Source organism: Anabrus simplex, chromosome 1 (genome assembly GCF_040414725.1).
Source record: "Anabrus simplex isolate iqAnaSimp1 chromosome 1, ASM4041472v1, whole genome shotgun sequence".
NCBI lineage: Eukaryota > Metazoa > Arthropoda > Insecta > Orthoptera > Tettigoniidae > Anabrus > Anabrus simplex.
The window spans coordinates 164186394-164204865 of record NC_090265.1 but is presented as its reverse complement, the minus strand read 5'-3'; the positions used below and the strand labels follow the sequence as shown (position 1 = coordinate 164204865).

General features: G+C 41.1%; 1 protein-coding gene across 2 annotated transcripts in view; it reads right to left on the bottom strand.

The window, feature by feature from the left end:
* The window catches only part of LOC136885364 (uncharacterized), a 1248630-nt gene that overhangs the window by 588060 nt on the left and 642098 nt on the right, over window positions 1-18472 (bottom strand). The window lies entirely within an intron of this gene.

Genomic DNA, 18472 nt, shown 5'->3' with positions numbered 1-18472 from the left:
TATTATTATTTTGTTTCACTCATTGGCTAAATGGTCAGCGTACTGGCCTTCGGTTCAGAGGGTCCCGGGTTCGATTCCCGGCTATATCGGGGATTTTAACCTTCATTGGTTAATTCCAATGGACCGGGGGCTGGGTGTTTTTGCTGTTCCCAACATCCCTGCAACTCACTCACCACACATAACACTATCCTCCACCACCATAACCCGCTGTTACCTACACATGGCAGATGCCGCCCACCCCATCGGAGGGTCTGCCTTACAAGGGCTGCACTCGGCTAGAAATAGCCACATGAAATTATTATTATTATTATTATTATTATTATTATCATCTTTTATGGGCATGTGACACGAATGTTCCCAACAAAACTGACCAACCGCACCATTACCTTCTTTCAGCAGAAGAAAACCAAGGGGGCTTGGTTCATTTGGGGTGGATAGAGACAGTGAAGAAGTGAGCATCACTCATAATGATATCCAGAAGCGTGTCCCATTTAAGAGGAAACTTCAAAGGTTCCAGGGTTTAAGTGACAAGCCAAAATTAAAAACTAGAAAAGCAGGGACGCTTGAGAGGAAAGAACGACGCCAAGAAAGCATGCGGAAGTATTAAGCAGACATCAATCAGAAATAGCCAATTGAAATGACGTGGTCCGAAGTTGGCCGATATAATATTCATGAATGATAATTTGTAATAATATATTTATATATTAATAATAATAATAATAATAATAATAATAATAATAATAATAATAATAATAATAATAATAATAATAATAATAATAATAATAATAACGTTGTTTGTCCCACCCTTGTCCCGTTTCCTTATGGGGACGAGTATGAGGTGAGATGAATCTGTCGTGGAGGTGTTTTTTGACCGGATGCCCTTCCTGACGTCAACCTCATCAGAGGAGTTAATGAGATCAAATGAATGACGTGATGTATGATAGTAGGAAGGAAGACTAGCACCAAGGGGTCTACTCGAGGCTTAAACTCCACATCCGACGAACGGATCACCATCAACAACGTCATAAGCCCTCATTCAATATGAGCGCAACGGAGAGGTTTGGAATTTTATATACTTAGAGAACTTGTCACAGATTATAGACACACATGAAAATGAAAATTCACAGCCTGTTTCCAATCAGTCAGGAATGAATGAAGCCCCTATCCAGCGACTAGGATAGGAATTGTGCCGGCAGCCGAAACCTGTCGCACTCCTCTGGGACAAAGATTAGTGATTGATAGATGAAATGAAATGTTATTGGGAAGTTTTGCTGGAATGGAAGATGACAGGGAAGACCGGAGTAACAGCAGAAAAACCTGCTCCGCTTCCGCTTTGTCTAGCACAAGTCTCACATGGAGTGACCGGAATTTGAACCACGGAACCCAGTGGCGATTGACCGGCACACTGCCAATTGAGCCACGGAGGCACCCAATAAATAAATAAATAAATAAATAAATAAATAAATAAATAAATAAATAAATAAATAAATAAATAAATAAATAAATAAATTAATAATAATAATAATAATAATAATAATAATAATAATAATAATAATAATAATAATAATAATAATAAAGAGACCAACATCTAAGCAAGTAAGTGTATCCTATCCAACATGTCCTCAGCGACCATTCAGAACGAAGTGCAAAATTTCTACCGTTCGTTAAAATAAGAAATGTGAAGAATCTGCAGTGGTAACTGATTACAACAATAGCGCTAGTGGTGAATAGAAAGTGTGTCTCATCAGCCTTTGCCGCAGTCTTGAAGAGGTACAACCTGAGCTCTAGTGTTGTATTCGCGGTTCGCCGAGTACTAGCGGCAAGAACAAGGATTAATTACCGTACTCTGGCCGAGTTAGCTCTGGGTAAGTCAGCTTGTGGCTGCAATAGTCGAGGCGCTACGCTGTACGAGGGCTGCACAGAAGACCACCTCACATATTTTGGAAAGTGATAGAACCATACATTTCTATACATTGGCGTTACTTTGGTTATAGTGGAGTTGCAGGGCGAATATAGTATGTCTTAATAATAATAATAATAATAATAATAATAATAATAATAATAATAATAATAATAATAATAATAATAATAATAATAATAATAATAATAATAATAACTAGAGAACCCGTACTGTTCTGTAGTATTCGTTATCAAGAGGTCAAATAACGTATGAGTGTCAGGTTCTTCATGAAGGAAAACTAACAGAAAAGATGAACGTCAAGTCTGGAGTGAGACAGGGGTGTGTTCTTTATGGTAATGGGAGGATGGAAGAGGGGTGTTCAGATGGGGGGGGGGGGGGGGTGAGAGACAGACTTGAAGATCTTGACTTTGCAGACGACATTTGCCTTATGGCACAGTGGTACCGGGACATAGAAGACAAATTGAGTAGGTTGCAGAAGGAAGCGGAACGTGTGGTCTCATGATCAACACAAACAATACTAAGAAGATGAGGATTAATTCGGATGTCATGACCACCTTGACAGGAAATTGAGCGAGTTGAGTCCTTCCTCTATCTTGAAAGTATAGTCACAACGGATGGGGGAGCAGAGAAAGATGTTCGAAACTGTATCCGGAAGGCAAATAGTGCGTTTGTCCAGATCTGCTCCGTGTGGAAGAATAGAACTCCAGGAAGACTAAGCTTCGCCTCTTCAACAGCAATGTAAAGTCGATTCTTCTATACGGCTGTGAAACATGGAAAGTTACAAAACAGATCAATAACCAGCTGCAGGTGTTCATTAATAGATGTCTGCGTTGCATAACAAATGCGAGGTGGTCGGACAGAATTTCAAATTAAGATCCTTGAACCATGACCAATCAGCAGCCGATAGACATTCAGATCAAGGAGGGGGCGATGGATTGAGCACACATTAAGGAAGCCGGATGGAGCTGTTGCGAGGGCGGCCCTGGACTGGAACCCTCAAGACACCAGAAAGCGAGGTCGGCTCAAGAAGACGTGGAAGAGGACGATCGAAAAGGAAATCGCAGAGGTTGACAAGACCTGGAGTGAAGTTAAGAAAATGGCCAGGAACCGCACTGTCTGGAGAAATTTCGCCAAGGCCCTACGCTCCAGAAGGACCAACAGGAAATAAGTCAAGTCAAATAACGTGTTTTGATATAAAATTACTCCATGCGCTGCCCGAGTACGCTTTTGAACGTTTACTTTTAGAATTTGTATCACTTGTTAATTCCCGTCTAGGAAGCCAATAATAACGGCCGAAAGGATTCGTCGTGCTGACCACATGACACCTCATAATCTGCAGGTCTTCGGGCTGAGCAGCGGTCGTTTGGTAGCAAAAGCCCTCGGGGCTGTTGCGCATGGGGTTCGGTTCGGTTTATTACCTGTTAATTGAGTGTGAAATGAATTTTATGGATTTCATTATTGTGACTTTGATTGCTCTTTTTTTTCTATTTGCTTTACGTCGCACCGACACAGATTCTTATGGCGACGATGGGACAGGAAAGGGCTAGGAGTGGGAAGAAAGCGGCCGTGGCCTTAATTAGGGTACAGCCCCGGCATTTGCCTGGTGTGAAAATGGGAAACCACGGAAAACCATAATCAGGTCTACCGACAGTGGGGTTCGAACCTACTATCTCCCGAGGACTTTGATTGCTATTTTAGGAACTTTTATTTTTACAGTTAGTTTTACGTCACGCCGACACAGACAGGTCTAATGGCTACGATGAGATTGGAAAGCGCTAGGAGTGAAAATAGGAAACTACAGGATAGTAAACCACCTTCAGAGCTGCCAACAGTGAGATTCAAAATCACTATCTCCCAAATGCATGCTGACAACTACGCAACCCAAACAGCGTAACTCACTTTTTACGAAACAGTTTGTAGATTTAGAGTTATTGTTGTGTATTTAATTCATGTTAGATTTAGATTATTTTATATTGCAAGGAACTTTGTCCTTTGAGGCATTCCAGTTTGTTTGGGAAGTAGTTGATCCATTCAAATAATAAAAATAAGTGATAACTGTATGATTCAAACGTCGCGCTATAGATATGATGTACGCGATTCCAACTATCATTGGGACTGTCAACAATTACCTCGTCAAACCCAAAAACTGTGAATGCAATATTAAACTGGGATTTATTTGGGTAGGAATTGGCCCATTCTGACTCCAGCCCTTTATGGAGAGATAGAGCCTATTCATTGTCGTGTGTTTTTGTGGTGGTTGGTAGTATGATGTGCTGAATGTAGATGAAGAGAATTATATTAATACAAACACCTAGACCTCGACCCAGAGGAATTAATCGTACTCTGTTAAACTCTCTGACTCAGCATGTAATCAAACACGAGGCCCTCTGAACCAAAGGTCAGTCCACCGACCATTCAACCAAGGAGCCAATTTTATTATTATTATTATTATTATTATTATTATTATTATTATTATTATTATGTGCGTATGGACCCAATGGATCACGCAAAGCTCTAACGATTCTGTTTTCTGAGTTGCCAAACAGCTCTCATCCTTTCTCCGTGGATCCTTTTTCGTTCTTCTGTCCACTTTGCTCCAGTCTTCTTTTTCACTTCGTTCTCTGGTTGCACTTTCCATCCATTAATTTTTTTCCTATAAAGGTTTCTGTCCGCGGTGTCATTTGGGTTTATCTGGGCTTTTTCCAGATCCTTCTTCACTTCTAATACCCATTATTATTATTATTATTATTATTATTATTATTATTATTATTATTATTATTATTATTATTATTATTATTATTATCTGCTTAATCAGATCACAATCGGTTACTTAGAAGCATGTATTGAAACCTCAACTAGCGCCGCTATAGGAACATGGTGACTGGAGAGGCCTGCCGTGTACCTCTTTTAACAAAGAAGCTGAATGATTACGGAATATTATGAGATTAAACATGTTGTAATAAACCACATATTCCATGCATTCAGCGTTCTCCGCTGCATTATCCTGCACAAATTTATCGAGATCAACCCGGCGAGATTCATAACAATTTGAACAGCACCTAAATATTTTCCATTTCTAGTTTTCATTATGATATTTTGACATATGTTCAGTAAACGAAATGAAATATAGGTTCATTATGCAGTCGTATTAATAGGAGATCTGATTCTCTGAGGTTAATATCTCCCGACAGGGAATCGAACCCAGGACTCTCTGAAATGAAGGCCTCAACGCTGACCTTTTAACGAAGTAGTTGGACACCTTTTACATGAATAATAATAATAATAATAATAATAATAATAATAATAATAATAATAATAATATACCGGGCGAGTTGGCCGTGCGCGTAGAGGCGCGCGGCTGTGAGCTTGCATCCGGGAGATAGTAGGTTCGAATCCCACTATCGGCAGCCCTGAAGATGGTTTTCCGTGGTTTCCCATTTTCACACCAGGCAAATGCTGGGGCTGTACCTTAATTAAGGCCACGGCCGCTTCCTTCCAACTCCTAGGCCTTTCCTATCCCATCGTCGCCATAAGACCTATCTGTGTCGGTGCGACGTAAAGCCGCTAACAAAAAAATAATAATAATCAGAAGAAGAAGAAGAAGAAGAATTGACACGGGGTTCCCGTGGTTCACAGACGGATAAGAAGCGTGTGAGTTGAATGGCTGGACAAGGAATTAACTAAAGCAGAACTTAACACAACAAATTATGCCAATGTTACTTCTTGCCTTGTTTTTTTTTAGTGTGAAAATTGAGAAATAGAGAATCTGAATGAATAACAACAATATTTATGAGTTCGTCAGCTCTAACAATATAGGGGACTTAGAAGTCCGAGCATCAGGTACAACACATGAGAGAATTACAAATTGTTAATTTACATAGAAAAGAGCCAAATTGCTCTTGCCAGGTACAATATTTTATAAGAGCAAGAAATGCTCCGGGAAGGTACATTTCGGAGGAGTCGCGCTCCAACTATACCATAGTCTAGCCTCGCAGAGGCAATCACTTTCCTCTGCGCGTAAAAATTACACCGCACATTAAAGTGTTCATGCCCAGCAGCCCCACAGTGGGCTTATCCCTTGCACAATAATAACTGTTCCCATATGGAACTAACCCAAGGAAAAATCTTCACTCAGAAAAGAATATACAGGGGCATAATGGCCCATACTACGTGGCCTTAATCATAAAAGGTTGCACATGAGCGGCCATAAACAAAAGGCAAGGAGGTGAAACTCTTGCACTCCTTCAAGAAATTGTTAAAATCCTAAGTGGGCTTCCGGCCCGAAGATGAAGAGGCAAATCCTATGCTACGCCGCGGTGACTAAATGTTAAGACAAGATTTTAGAAATTTAGAGGGTGAAAGCCTTAGTCACCCAATTCAAAGTTGATTGGGAAACAATAGAGGGTCACCACTCTTTGTTCCCTTACATTACGTATTTCCCAGTAGGCATAGGTTTTTCTCCGTGTACTCCGGTTTTATCTGTCATCTTTCATTCCAGCAACAATCTCCAATATCATTTCATCTGTGTCATTAATCATTGCCCAAGAAGTGTCCAACAGACTTCGACAGCAAGTACAATTCCTATCCACGACGCTAGATGGGGGATTCATTCATTCCATTCCTGACCTGGTCGAATGACTGGAAACAGGCTGTGGATTTTCATTTTCACTATACTATTCACCTTTTTTTAATTTGCTTTACGTCGCACCGACACGCATGGAGGCCTTATGGTGACGATAGGATAGGAAAGGGAAGGAGCGGGAAGGAAGCGACCGTCGCCTTATTTAAGTACGTCCTGGTGTGAAAATTGGAAACCACGGAAAGCTATCATCAGGGCTGCCGACAGTGGGATTCGAACCCAGTATCTCCCGAATGCAAGCAGACAACTACGTGACCCAAACCACGCGGCCACCCGCTCGATTATTCACTATTACTTACATCATCAGACAGTAACCATCCACCAGCTAAGAGCTCTCTAATTCCAAATATGCTGACGATGAACAGTTGATAATTATGAAAATGCCGACAATTCCAATGTTCAAATGCAAACATAAAACGATATCTAGAGCCAAAGTAGTCTATAAAGCTCAAGTGTAGATGTTTCCCTTTGGGAAGCGAAGTGATAATCTTCGGGCAATGTAGTTAATTAATTATGTTATCAATTAATTTATGCTATTCGGCATTTATGTAAATTTTGGAGATCTCCTTGTAAACATGAAGACTGGAAGCTGACATGATCCTGGTTAATCACATTGATCACGAGTTACTGTTGATGCATGTACCGATATCATCAGCACACATGTATCTTGTGTTGACACCTGACGAGATTCAATGCTGATTCATTATGCGACCACAAGTACCGAGACTGTTTAGCCTAGCTCTGCCTAGAGCGATACGTTATACGTATTGATTACCATTTCACACCTTGGAGAGTGCTTGAAGTACATGGGTAGGTAGCTTCTGAAAGACCGGGCGAGTTGGCCGTGCGGTTAGGAGCGCGCAGCTGTGAGCTCGCATCCAGGAGGTAGTGGGTTCGAACACCACTGTCGGCAGCCCTGAAGATGGTTTTCCGTGGTTTCCCATTTTCACACCAGGCAAATGCTGAGGCTATACCTTAATTAAGGCCACGGGCGTTTCCTTCCCATTCCTAGGCCTTTCCTGTCCCATCGTCGTCATAAGACCTGTCTGTATCGGTGCAACGTAAAGCAAATAACAAAAACAAAAAACAAAGAGCTTCTGAAAGAAAAGTGGTAACTTTGCCGAGTACGAATTTATTTTTCTCATTCTTGATTCATTTGGAGCAACACAGGCTGAAATGTCTTTCTGGGACTGGCTTCACTGAATTGTGGCAATCTTCGAGTGTATATGAGATGATAAAAGCCATAAACTGGAGAACTCAGCCATCTGAGATTCAACAATCAATTAATTTTATGGTGGTGGTGATTATTGTTTTAAGAGGAAGTACAACTAGGCAACCATCCTCTTAATTTTATGGCCATCATATTCCGCGTAGATTTAACAGGGCACTCTCCGAAATATTTCCATTCCCCTAATATTAATTTTTCCATGAAATCTATACGTTTTACTTACGGTAGAATATTTTGTAGTGTCTAATTCATGTACTAGGAAACCTGTTTATTGTCCCAAATCCAGGCCACATTTCTTTTAGTTCTGCACATTATTAAAGTTCTCTTTACAGTACACAGATCGTTAATTAAATGTTTAAAAACACACAGGTAAGTACAATTGCGCGCGTTTAGAGTCCTAATAGGCCTAATAATAGAAGCTGGCCCGATCCAATACCACGAGTCAACGAATACAACAACAAAACTGTATGGAATCCATTCAATTCTACTGCATCAATAATCTATTTTGTCGTCTTCTTTTTTCCTTTTCTTTTCCTGTGCAGAATAAGTATTGGTTTCATTACTCTGTTACAAAAACACATTGTCGCCTTATATTTTGGCTATACTGGAATATTACCTGTCGGAAATACAGCACTGGAACAGGTAGCTCATTTCAAGTATTTTGGATGTATATTGTCCCAGGATGGCAATGTAGTAAGTGAGCCTGAATCAAGTTGCGACAAAACTAATGCATTGAGCTCTCAGTTGCGATAAACAGGATTCTGTAAAAGAATAAGTCAGCTCCCGGACAAAACTAACTTTACACCAGTTTGTTTTCAGACCAACTTTGTTGCTCGGGAGTGAAACCAGTGTGGGCTCAGCATATCTTATTCGTAAGTTAGAAGTAACAGACATGAATGTAGCGAGAATGATCGCTGGCACAAATAGGTGGGATCAATGGCAGGAGGGTTTTTGGAATGAGGAGATAAAAGCTAATTTAGGAATGAGCTCGATTTATGAAAGTGTACGTATAAACCGGCTTCGGTGGTGGTGTCATGTGAGGCTAATGGAGGTGGATAGGTTACTAGGAGAATAATGGACTCCGTCATGGAGAGTAAAGGAAGTCGACGATTGTTAGACTCAGTTTCTAATGATTTAAAGTTACGAGGAATAGGACTAAACGAGGCCTCACAGCTAGTTACAGATAGAGGACTGTTTCGTCCGGTATCCGACTTCTTTCTTACAGAATACTGTACCAAGTTCGATAGCTGCAGTCGCTTAAGTGCGGCCAGTATCCAGTATTCGGGAGACAGTGGGTTCGAACCCCACTGTCGCCAGCCCTGAAGATGGTTTTCTCTGGTTTCCCATTTTCACGCCAGGCAAATGCTGGGGCTGTACCTTAATTAAGGAAAAGGCCGCTTCCTTCCCATTCCTAGACCTTTCCTGTCCCATCGTTGCCATAAGACTTATCTGTGTCGGTGCGACGTAAAGCAAATAGCAAAAAAAAAAAAAAAAAAAAAAAAAAAAAAAATTACTGTTGTTCGCAACCGAGAGCTCACTACATTAGCTTCGCTGCGTCGTGATTCAATCTCACGTACTCTCCTGGAAGAATATACATCCTAAATACTTAAAATGATCTACCTGTTCCAGTTTTGTATCCCAGCCTGACATTCTGTTCTCTCAGATTTCTTCCCTACTGACAACACCGTAGTCTTGTAAAGAGTAATTATTATGTCATACTCGCTGCACCTATTTCCAAGTTTCAGTATATTAGATTGCAGGCTTTCAGCACAGTCTTCCATTAACACAAAGTTGTAGACATGGGCCAAATTGCTTAGGCCTACTGCATTTCCACCTAACTGAATTCCTCCCTGCCACTTTATACCTTTCAGTAGTTGATCTGTGTGAACTATGATCAACAAAGGCTTTTCCCTGTAAGTACCTTGACACGAGAACTCATTCTTCAGTCAGTTCTCGCAACAGTCCAAATGTCAACATAAATGGGTTTGAATGCTTAAATAATCAACCCTTACTCACACGATGAATAGACTGAGACAATTATCCTGTTTCCTCCAACTGCTATATCTACCCACAACATTCACTCCCACTTGGTTCTAAACTTCAACGGGCGCATAATGCCTGCATTCGATTCATTCTAAATGTTCCGCTCCATTCCCACATCAGCCCATTCCTCCATCAGCTGTCCTGGTTAAGATTATGTGATAGACGTAAATACCATGCTGTTTCTCTTCTTCACAAAATACTACGAACAGGTAAACCACATTATCTGAGAATAGATTTCGACTACCTCTCTCCCTCAGGCAGAACACCCTCAAGGTCATCAGTACAAACCCTGCTGTCCATCCCCACTCATCACAGTAGTACGTATAACAAGTCATTTGTACCGGGGACCATACGTTCCTGGAATTCTCTCCCGGCTGAAATTAGAGACATAAGCAACCTCAAGCTATTCAGAAGAATGTGCTGGAAATTTTACCTACACTCAGATTGATTTACTCTTAGAAGTACCCTTAAATTTTAGATTATTAAGTTAAATGAATAAAATGTCAATGTAAGGTTAGAAACATTATAGTTTATATTTTTCGAGATATAGCTTTAATAATAGTAAATATTATAAATTAATTTTAAAATGTTAAAATGATTTTTATGATGCTTTACATTTCATACAAATTACATTTCACATTAACTTTAAATTATAATTAACTTATTTTTTAAGTAGTTATAATGTTCAGTATATTATGTTTATGCAGGTGCATAATTATATGGTTTGGCATAATAGCAGGCTTCATAGCCTGAGCCCCGCCATGTACAGAAAGACATGAAATAAATAAATAAAATAAATATACGGGCCTAGCAAAAGTATGTTGCGTGCAGTAGTATTCGTGATGAACAGTCCTACGTCCGCAAATCGGCAATTAATATACTACCCGCTTCAAAATTTACGATGATTTAGTTTTGCAAACATTCAATTTACAGGACTGCAGTATTGTATCTGTTGTTTAATGGGACCGTCAAGACATTTTCATACTAAACATCAAGTATATTGAAGCCTACTCGCCAGTTTTGTTATCCCGTCAGCTTTCAGAGATCAATTGGAACAACGCTGCGGCAATGAGCGCTTCCATTAGTGTCATGTTATTCATTGTATCTGTTTAATAACTCTGCTTAAAAACGGAATTCGCCAAGCATTGCTGTAAGGAATATTTGCGAACCAACCGATGAACATTGTCATGCCGAGTTCCATTATGGGAATAACGTTTGGGAAATAGCATCACATGTGTGCATTTCATTCGTTGTATTTGCATGCAAAGAGCCAAGCCAAACTATATGTGTATCTAGCTTCTATGATTGTACGTTACATTTCACCTAGCATTATGGCCGGTGGGCACGTAAACACCCTGTTACACGTGGCAGTGTTACTTCCAGAAATTATGTAACAACTACTGGCTTCGCTGTGGAACACTCGTTAGTATTTTAAACGTCATATAATGATATAAGTAGTAGTGTTTGCGAGAAATCGGCTATAAATTATGGTATATTTGTATTAAGGACACTGAATGTTAATTTATTTATGCCTGTTGCTATTCTACAAAAATTAAACAATGGCCAGGAGTTAAATACAAGTATTGGCATGACTAATCTCAAGTTTGTTCGAATATTAGATTTGTTTATGTGCTCACCAAATCACATGTTCTATTTGAAATAATATTCTTCTTTTAAGTTCCTTTAAATAACCAGTGATCAGTTCACTGAGACCCTGAGAACAGTGGTGGTGGTGGTGGTGATTATTGTTTTAACAGGAAGTACAACTGGGCAACCATCCTCTATATAACACTAATCAGAGGGGAAAATGGAAGGGATCCGATACTTCGAAACATGAAGATATCGGCCAAAGGAAGACAAGGGCCACGAAGGGCATGAAAATGAAAGACTCCCTAGCCCTCGCAAACCTAATAGCGTTGGGGTCGGAAAAGAACAAGAGTAGACCAAGAGAGGTCGGATAGGATAGATGAAAGTGAGGAGGCTGGCACAAGTAAGTGGAAGCAATGGCAGGACTCAGCTAAGAGCCCCGTGGTCGCCAACCCACGCTCCAAACTTCAGAGACTCTGGGGCCCGTTTTAGTCGCCTCTTACGACAGGCAGGGGATACCGTGGATGTTATTATACCACCCCCCACCCACAGTGGGACCCTGAGAACAGACAGAGGTTATCTTGTACAAAACATTGAAATGTACTGGCATAAGTTCATTTCCGGAGCTAATCATCGACTGGGTACGCCTGTTCTACTGCAATGGTACTAGTTGTGTGAAGTTGCTCATCTCGCATCTTTTTTTTTTTTTTTTTACGTACAGTTTCGTTCTTTGACAACGCGTACATTGAGAGCGTGTTCGGATATTATTTTGAACAAAAGTGTTTGTGTATACCATTGGTCGATATCGGATATCTGGGCAGTTTGTCGTACGAAGCCTCATAAGAAAATGATCTGACCATGAGATATCCCATGACGGGCTGAGTGGCTCAGACGGTTGAGGCAATGGCTTTCTGACCACAACTTGGCAGGTTCAATCCTGGCTCAATCCGGTGGTATTTGAAGGTGCTGAAAGACATCAACCTCGTGCCGGTAGATTTACTCGCACGTAAAGGAAATCCTGTCGACTAAATTCCGGCACTTCGGCGTCTCCGAAAGCCGTAAAACTTGTAATAATAATAATGGAGTGTGGCCTTCGAAGAGGCCGGGTGCACGTCTTTCGAGCTGACGCCGTATAGGCGACCTACGCGTCTATGAGAATGGGCTCTGCCTGTGATGAATTCTAATGCCGAAGACGGCACACACACCCAACCCCCGAGCCATTGGAATTAACCAATGAAGGTTAAAAACACCGACCCCGCCAGGAATCGAACTCGGGACCCTCTGGACGAAAGGCCAGCACGCTAACCATTTAGCCATGGAGCCGAACGTAAAAGAAGTTAGTGGAACGTAAAGCAAATAACATTATTATTATTATTATTATTACTTTCGATTATGTTTAATGTTTCAATTGAAAGAAGAGAGGAGGCTACTTGTTGCCAAAGAATTGAAAATCTGAAACGTAGTTTTCTTGAAATAGCATTTCTATGGTTTCCCATTTTCACACCAGGCAAATGTTGGGGCTGTACCTTAATTAAGGCCACGGCCGCTTCCTTCCACTTCCTAGGCCTTTCACATCCCATCTTCGCCATAAGAACTATCTGTGTCGGTGCGACGTAAAGCAAATAGAAAAAAAATAGCACCTCAAGGTAAGGGAAAATTTGAGGCGTCTAGTATCAAAACCGGCCAAGTCACAAAATTTACGAAAATGAGTTAAGGTTATCAATTTGAAGTAGAAGTATAGTACTATCAGGTAAAATAAGAATATGTTTAAAATCGTCCATGTCTTCATGTTATAGAGCACTGAATTCTCGGTCGTGCAACAGAATCGGCCAAGTCATGCAGCCAGTGAATTCAAAACCGGCCAAGTCAAGGAACAGGCGACAATCTTTATGATGCAGCATTATTGTCTGGAATCTTGTGTTGTTACATTAAGCAACAATGTGATAATATCAGTAGGCAAAATCGTTCCTTGTAATGTATATTCTTTGAAGTCATAATATTTTGTTTTTGTTCGTTTGCAACACTGATTTGTCCGCCTCTGTGGTGTAGTGGTTAGCGTGATTAGCTGCCACCCCCGGAGGTCCGGGTTCGATTCCCGGCTCTGCCACGAAATTTGAAAAGTGGTACGAGGGCTGGAACGGGGTCCACTCAGCCTCGGGAGGTCAACTGAGTAGAGGTGGGTTCGATTCCCACCTCAGCCATCCTGGAAGTGGTTTTCCGTGGTTTCCTACTTCTCCTCCAGGCGAATGCCGGGATGGTACCTAACTTACGGCCACGGCCGCTTCCTTCCCTCTTCCTTGCCTATCCCTTCCAATCTTCCCATCCCTCCACAAGGCCCCTGTTCAGCATAGCAGGTGAGGCCGCCTGGGCGAGGTACCGGTCATACTCCCCAGTTGTATCCCCCGACCAAGAGTCTGAAGCTCCAGGACACTGCCCTTGAGGCGGTAGAGGTGGGATCCCTCGCTAAGTCCGAGGGAAAAACCGAACCTGGAGGGTAAACAGATGATGATGATGATGATGATGATGCAACACTGATTTACGTATTCGCGGGCTTCTTACCGTCATTGGCGCCAAAGCAATCCTATTTCCGGTGTGCTCGTATTTGGTCATTATTGTGTGCTGTAAAATTGGATATTGTTCCGAGTGGTGAACTGAAAGATTTACTTTCATACCTTGTAAAGTTGTACAAAATTGCAACAAAAACGGCCAAGTCAAAATTTAAATTAACAAAAAAGATGGGTTAATTATGAGTTAGATTTCTCAAAACAGCGGAACTTAAATATGAAACCATTAAGGATATAACTGTGAAAAAAAATCTTTTCTGACCATCATTGCTTTGTCTCTACAGGTTTTTCGTCCATATTGAAAAATATGCCTTGAGTGACTTGGCCGGTTTTGATACTAGACGCCTCATTTATCCTAAATATATGATGTCACACGCATACTCTGTTATAAGATGGCGCTGTGTTGACCCGTGTTCAGTTGGAGGAAACAGTGAAAGCAATTTCAACAAGTCTACGAAACACTCAAAACCCTGCGGCCGTTACAGTAGTGACAGCCTACCGCCAATTTTCTTTCTTTTAATCACAATTTGTTTTACGTCGCACCGACACAGATAGGTCTAAAGGCCACGATGGGAGAGAAAGGAGCTAGGAGTTTTAAAGAAGCGACAGTGGCATTAAGGTAAAAACTCCAGCTTTTGCCTCGTGTAAAAATGGGTAGTCTGCGTCTGTCGTGTAGTGGTTAATGTGATTAGCTGCCACCCCCCGGAGGCCCGGGTTCGATTCCTGGCTCCGCCATGAAATTTGAAAAGTTGCACGAGGGCTGGAACGGGACCCACTCAGTCTCGGGAGGTCAACTGAGTAGAGGGGGTTCGATTCCCTCCTCAGCCAGCCTCGAAGTGGTTTTCCGTAGTTTCCCACTTCTCTTCCAGACAAATGTCGGGATCTTACCTAACTCCATCCCCCGACAAGGCCCCTGTTCAGCATAGCAGGTGAGGCCGCCTGAGCGAGATACTGGTCATCCTCCCCAGTTGTATCCCCCGACCATAAGTCTCACGCTCCAAGACACTGCCCTTGAGGCGATAGAGGTGGGATCCCTCGCTGAGTCCGATGGAAAAACCAACCCTGGAGGGTAAACAGATTAAGAAAGAAAGAAAGAAAGAAAGAAAGAAAGAAAGAAAGAAAGAAAGAAAGAAAGAAAGTAAAAACGGGAAACCACGGGAAACTATCTTCAGGGCTGCCTGAAACTGTCCTCAACATATCGTACAAATTTAAGGTTCAATGTCAGCGACCCCGAGGCGAACCTAATCTGAACACGGAGCGAAGTTACGGGAACACTATGTGACCGAAAGATGCCTGTGCGTTTGAAATCTACCTAAATGCCATCCGTCAGATTCCATATATGAGGATATGCGACACACATTCGAAAGAAACCCACAACAGAGCAAAGTGTCGAGAAAGGACGCTTAATTCATACACGGAGGATTATAGGCTTAGGGTTAGAAGATTAGTTAAAAAATGTAATCGTTTTATTTTTCAAATGTTCTTACATTTTACGTACTACCTCTTTTTTTACATGTAGGATATTAGTTTTAATATTTTTCCTTTTATTATCTTTAATTTATTTCAACTTAATTTATCACTCATCATTTTTGTATTATTATTATTTTATTTTGTATTTAATCTCATTATTGTAATGCAATATACGTATATTTCAGTGCTTGGTTAAATGGAAGAGAAGGCCTGAAGGCTTTAATCTCGCCAGGTAAAATAAAACATGACTAACTAACTAACTAACTAACTAACTAACTAGGCTGATCAGTGAAGGACATGGCAGTTTATAATGAAAATGTTTTATGCTATTATTATTATTATTATTATTATTATTATTATTATTATTATTATTATTAAGAACATAATCTACAACTGGATCAAAGTTTCCTTAATGTCGCCAAAGAGAAAGGAGTATTGTACTTGAAATAAACACGTGCGAATAAAACTAACAATTACTACCAATTACTTAGCTCCATCTTTCTCCATTTCACTGCTTGAGGGGATAAGCCATCTACGGAATTCCCTATCGAAATCCTTTCGGAGTTGGGCTGGAATGATCATAAGCCGCTTGTAGTATGGAAGATAGATCTTTAGGATCTCTGTCAGTTCAGGAATTTAGCATTTTCCAGTAGTGCAAGCATAGCTTACTAATTTAGGGAAGCGGTAGTGGTGGTGATTATTGTTAGGAGATATACAATTGGCAACTGTCCTGCATTAACACTAATCAAAAATGAAAACGGTATCCTTCGAAAAATGAGGTATCGACAAAAGAAAGGTAAAGGCCATAAAGTACATGGCGACGAAATACTGCCTAGGCCGCGCAAACCTAATACCGTTGCTACTGGGAGAGAACACGAGTTGAGTAAGGAAGGTCGAACAGGAAAGATGAATGAGAGGATCTTAGCACAAGTAAGTGGAAGTAAAGATCTGCTAGGGCCCCATGGTTGCCAACATACTTTCAAAACTTCAGAGTCTCTGGGGTTCCCCTTTTAGCCATCTCATACGACAGGCAGGGTATACCCTGTATGCACCCTGCCGCCTCCACCCCCAGGCGTAAGTAAACTTAAGAAATAATTATTGAGTACACCAAATAATTGATCACTACTCCTTTTATATACACGATCACCCAAAAGTACGTTAACAACTGACGAGGCAAAACTTCACGGAATATTGGAATTAGAGAGATAATAATTGGCACATACGATTGGCTTGTGAATCGTATGAAGCACCATCTGTTGTTCAATTTGCGTACTTTATTTTGATGTCAATAAAACCCCATATCATGCCAATCATGTGTGTCAATATAACCTCTCTACCTCCAATATTATTTGAAGTGTTGCCTCGTCAAATCTGAACGGGCTTCTGGGTCATCCTGTACTTCCCTCCAAACCACTTTTCACTCTGAGAGCTAGTTAATAATGCTCCTCCACGACATTCAGTGGAGTGTGGCAGTGACGGAATGGCTTGAATACAGTCCAAGGCTTCAGTCATCGATCGTTACGTTTGACTCCAGATTGTAGGAAGATGTACGTTTAACATCTTCTGAACCTAGCTTGCCGACACAAGGAAGGGGTACACTAACTTGCGAGATGTTGATAAACTAAAGAATTCCCCATTCTTCACCCACCTACAGGAATTTTGACTACATGCGTCACCCACCGAGTAAATCATCAGGCTTCTATAAATTAATATTCCAACAAGTTCTCTACAACTATCCCAAACGAGACAATGCAATGGAAGTCAATGAATGTTTTATATCATAAATTCATTTAAAATCATATTTATTACCGGGTACTTTTTAATAACCTCCATGAACATGTCTCCCTAAGTTCCTTTAAAACGTGACAAGATGCCTATTTGAATTGACAAATTTGGCCGTGCTGTTAGTGTCGCATAGCTGTGATTTTGCATTCGGAAGATGATGGGTTCGAATCTCACGGTCGACAGCCCTGAAAATAGATTTTCGTTATTTCCCATTTTTACACCAGTACAATTCTGGGCTTTAATTGAGGCCACTGTCTCTACCTTCGCAATCCTAGCCCTCTCCCACTCCTTTCGTCCCCAGAATCCTTGGATGCATTAGTGTGACGCTAAACCACCAGTAAGAAAAGATATATTTGATTAGTAACTGAATGTCTCTCTTCTTAGTCCCATAAACGCAACTTAAGTAATTGACTCACTCATGATGTTCATGTTCTAATGTTCTTTTTATGAATGGTGAAATGCGGAAAATTCATTCTTCCCAACAGAACATGTTCCGTAATGATTCTGAAATAATCCTGAAAAGATATAGAAAATGAAAACCTACAACCTGTTTTCCAGTCATCGACCGGGTCAGGAATGGAATGAATGAAGCAGATATAGGCTATTAATACGATGGGGTCGCCATTCCCAAAGAGACTTATGAATGACTGATAGATGCTGTGAAATGATAATGGAGAGTGTTGCTGGAATGAAAGAGACAGGGAAAACCGGAGTACCCGGAGAAAAACCTGTCCCGCCTCCGCTTTGTCCAGCACAAATCTCACATGGAGTGACCGGGATTTGAACCTCCGTATCCAGCGGTGAGAGACCGACGCGCTGCCGTCTGAGCCACGGAGGCTCCCCCTGAAATGATATAGAATAAATTCGAATTTGTCTCACCGAAATGGTCTGCCACCACAGATATGGGCGGTTTGTGAGACCATTTGAGGGAATATATTGTCCACTAAGCGGTAAGATTCGTACAGCTGTAAACTTTCATTTGAGACAGGCCCATCAAATCCCACCGTCAGTGAATTTCAAGATATTTTTCTTGTTTCCTATTTTCATACCAGCAAAGTGACCTTCCCGGTCCCAGCCCACTTCTATCCTGTCGTCAACGGAAGTCCCACCGTCAGTGGACCTCAAGATATTTTTCCTGTTTCCTATTTTCATACCAGCAAAGTGACCTTCCCGGTCCCAGCCCACTCCTATCCTGTCGTCAACGGAAGTCCCACCGTCAGTGGATCTCAAGATAT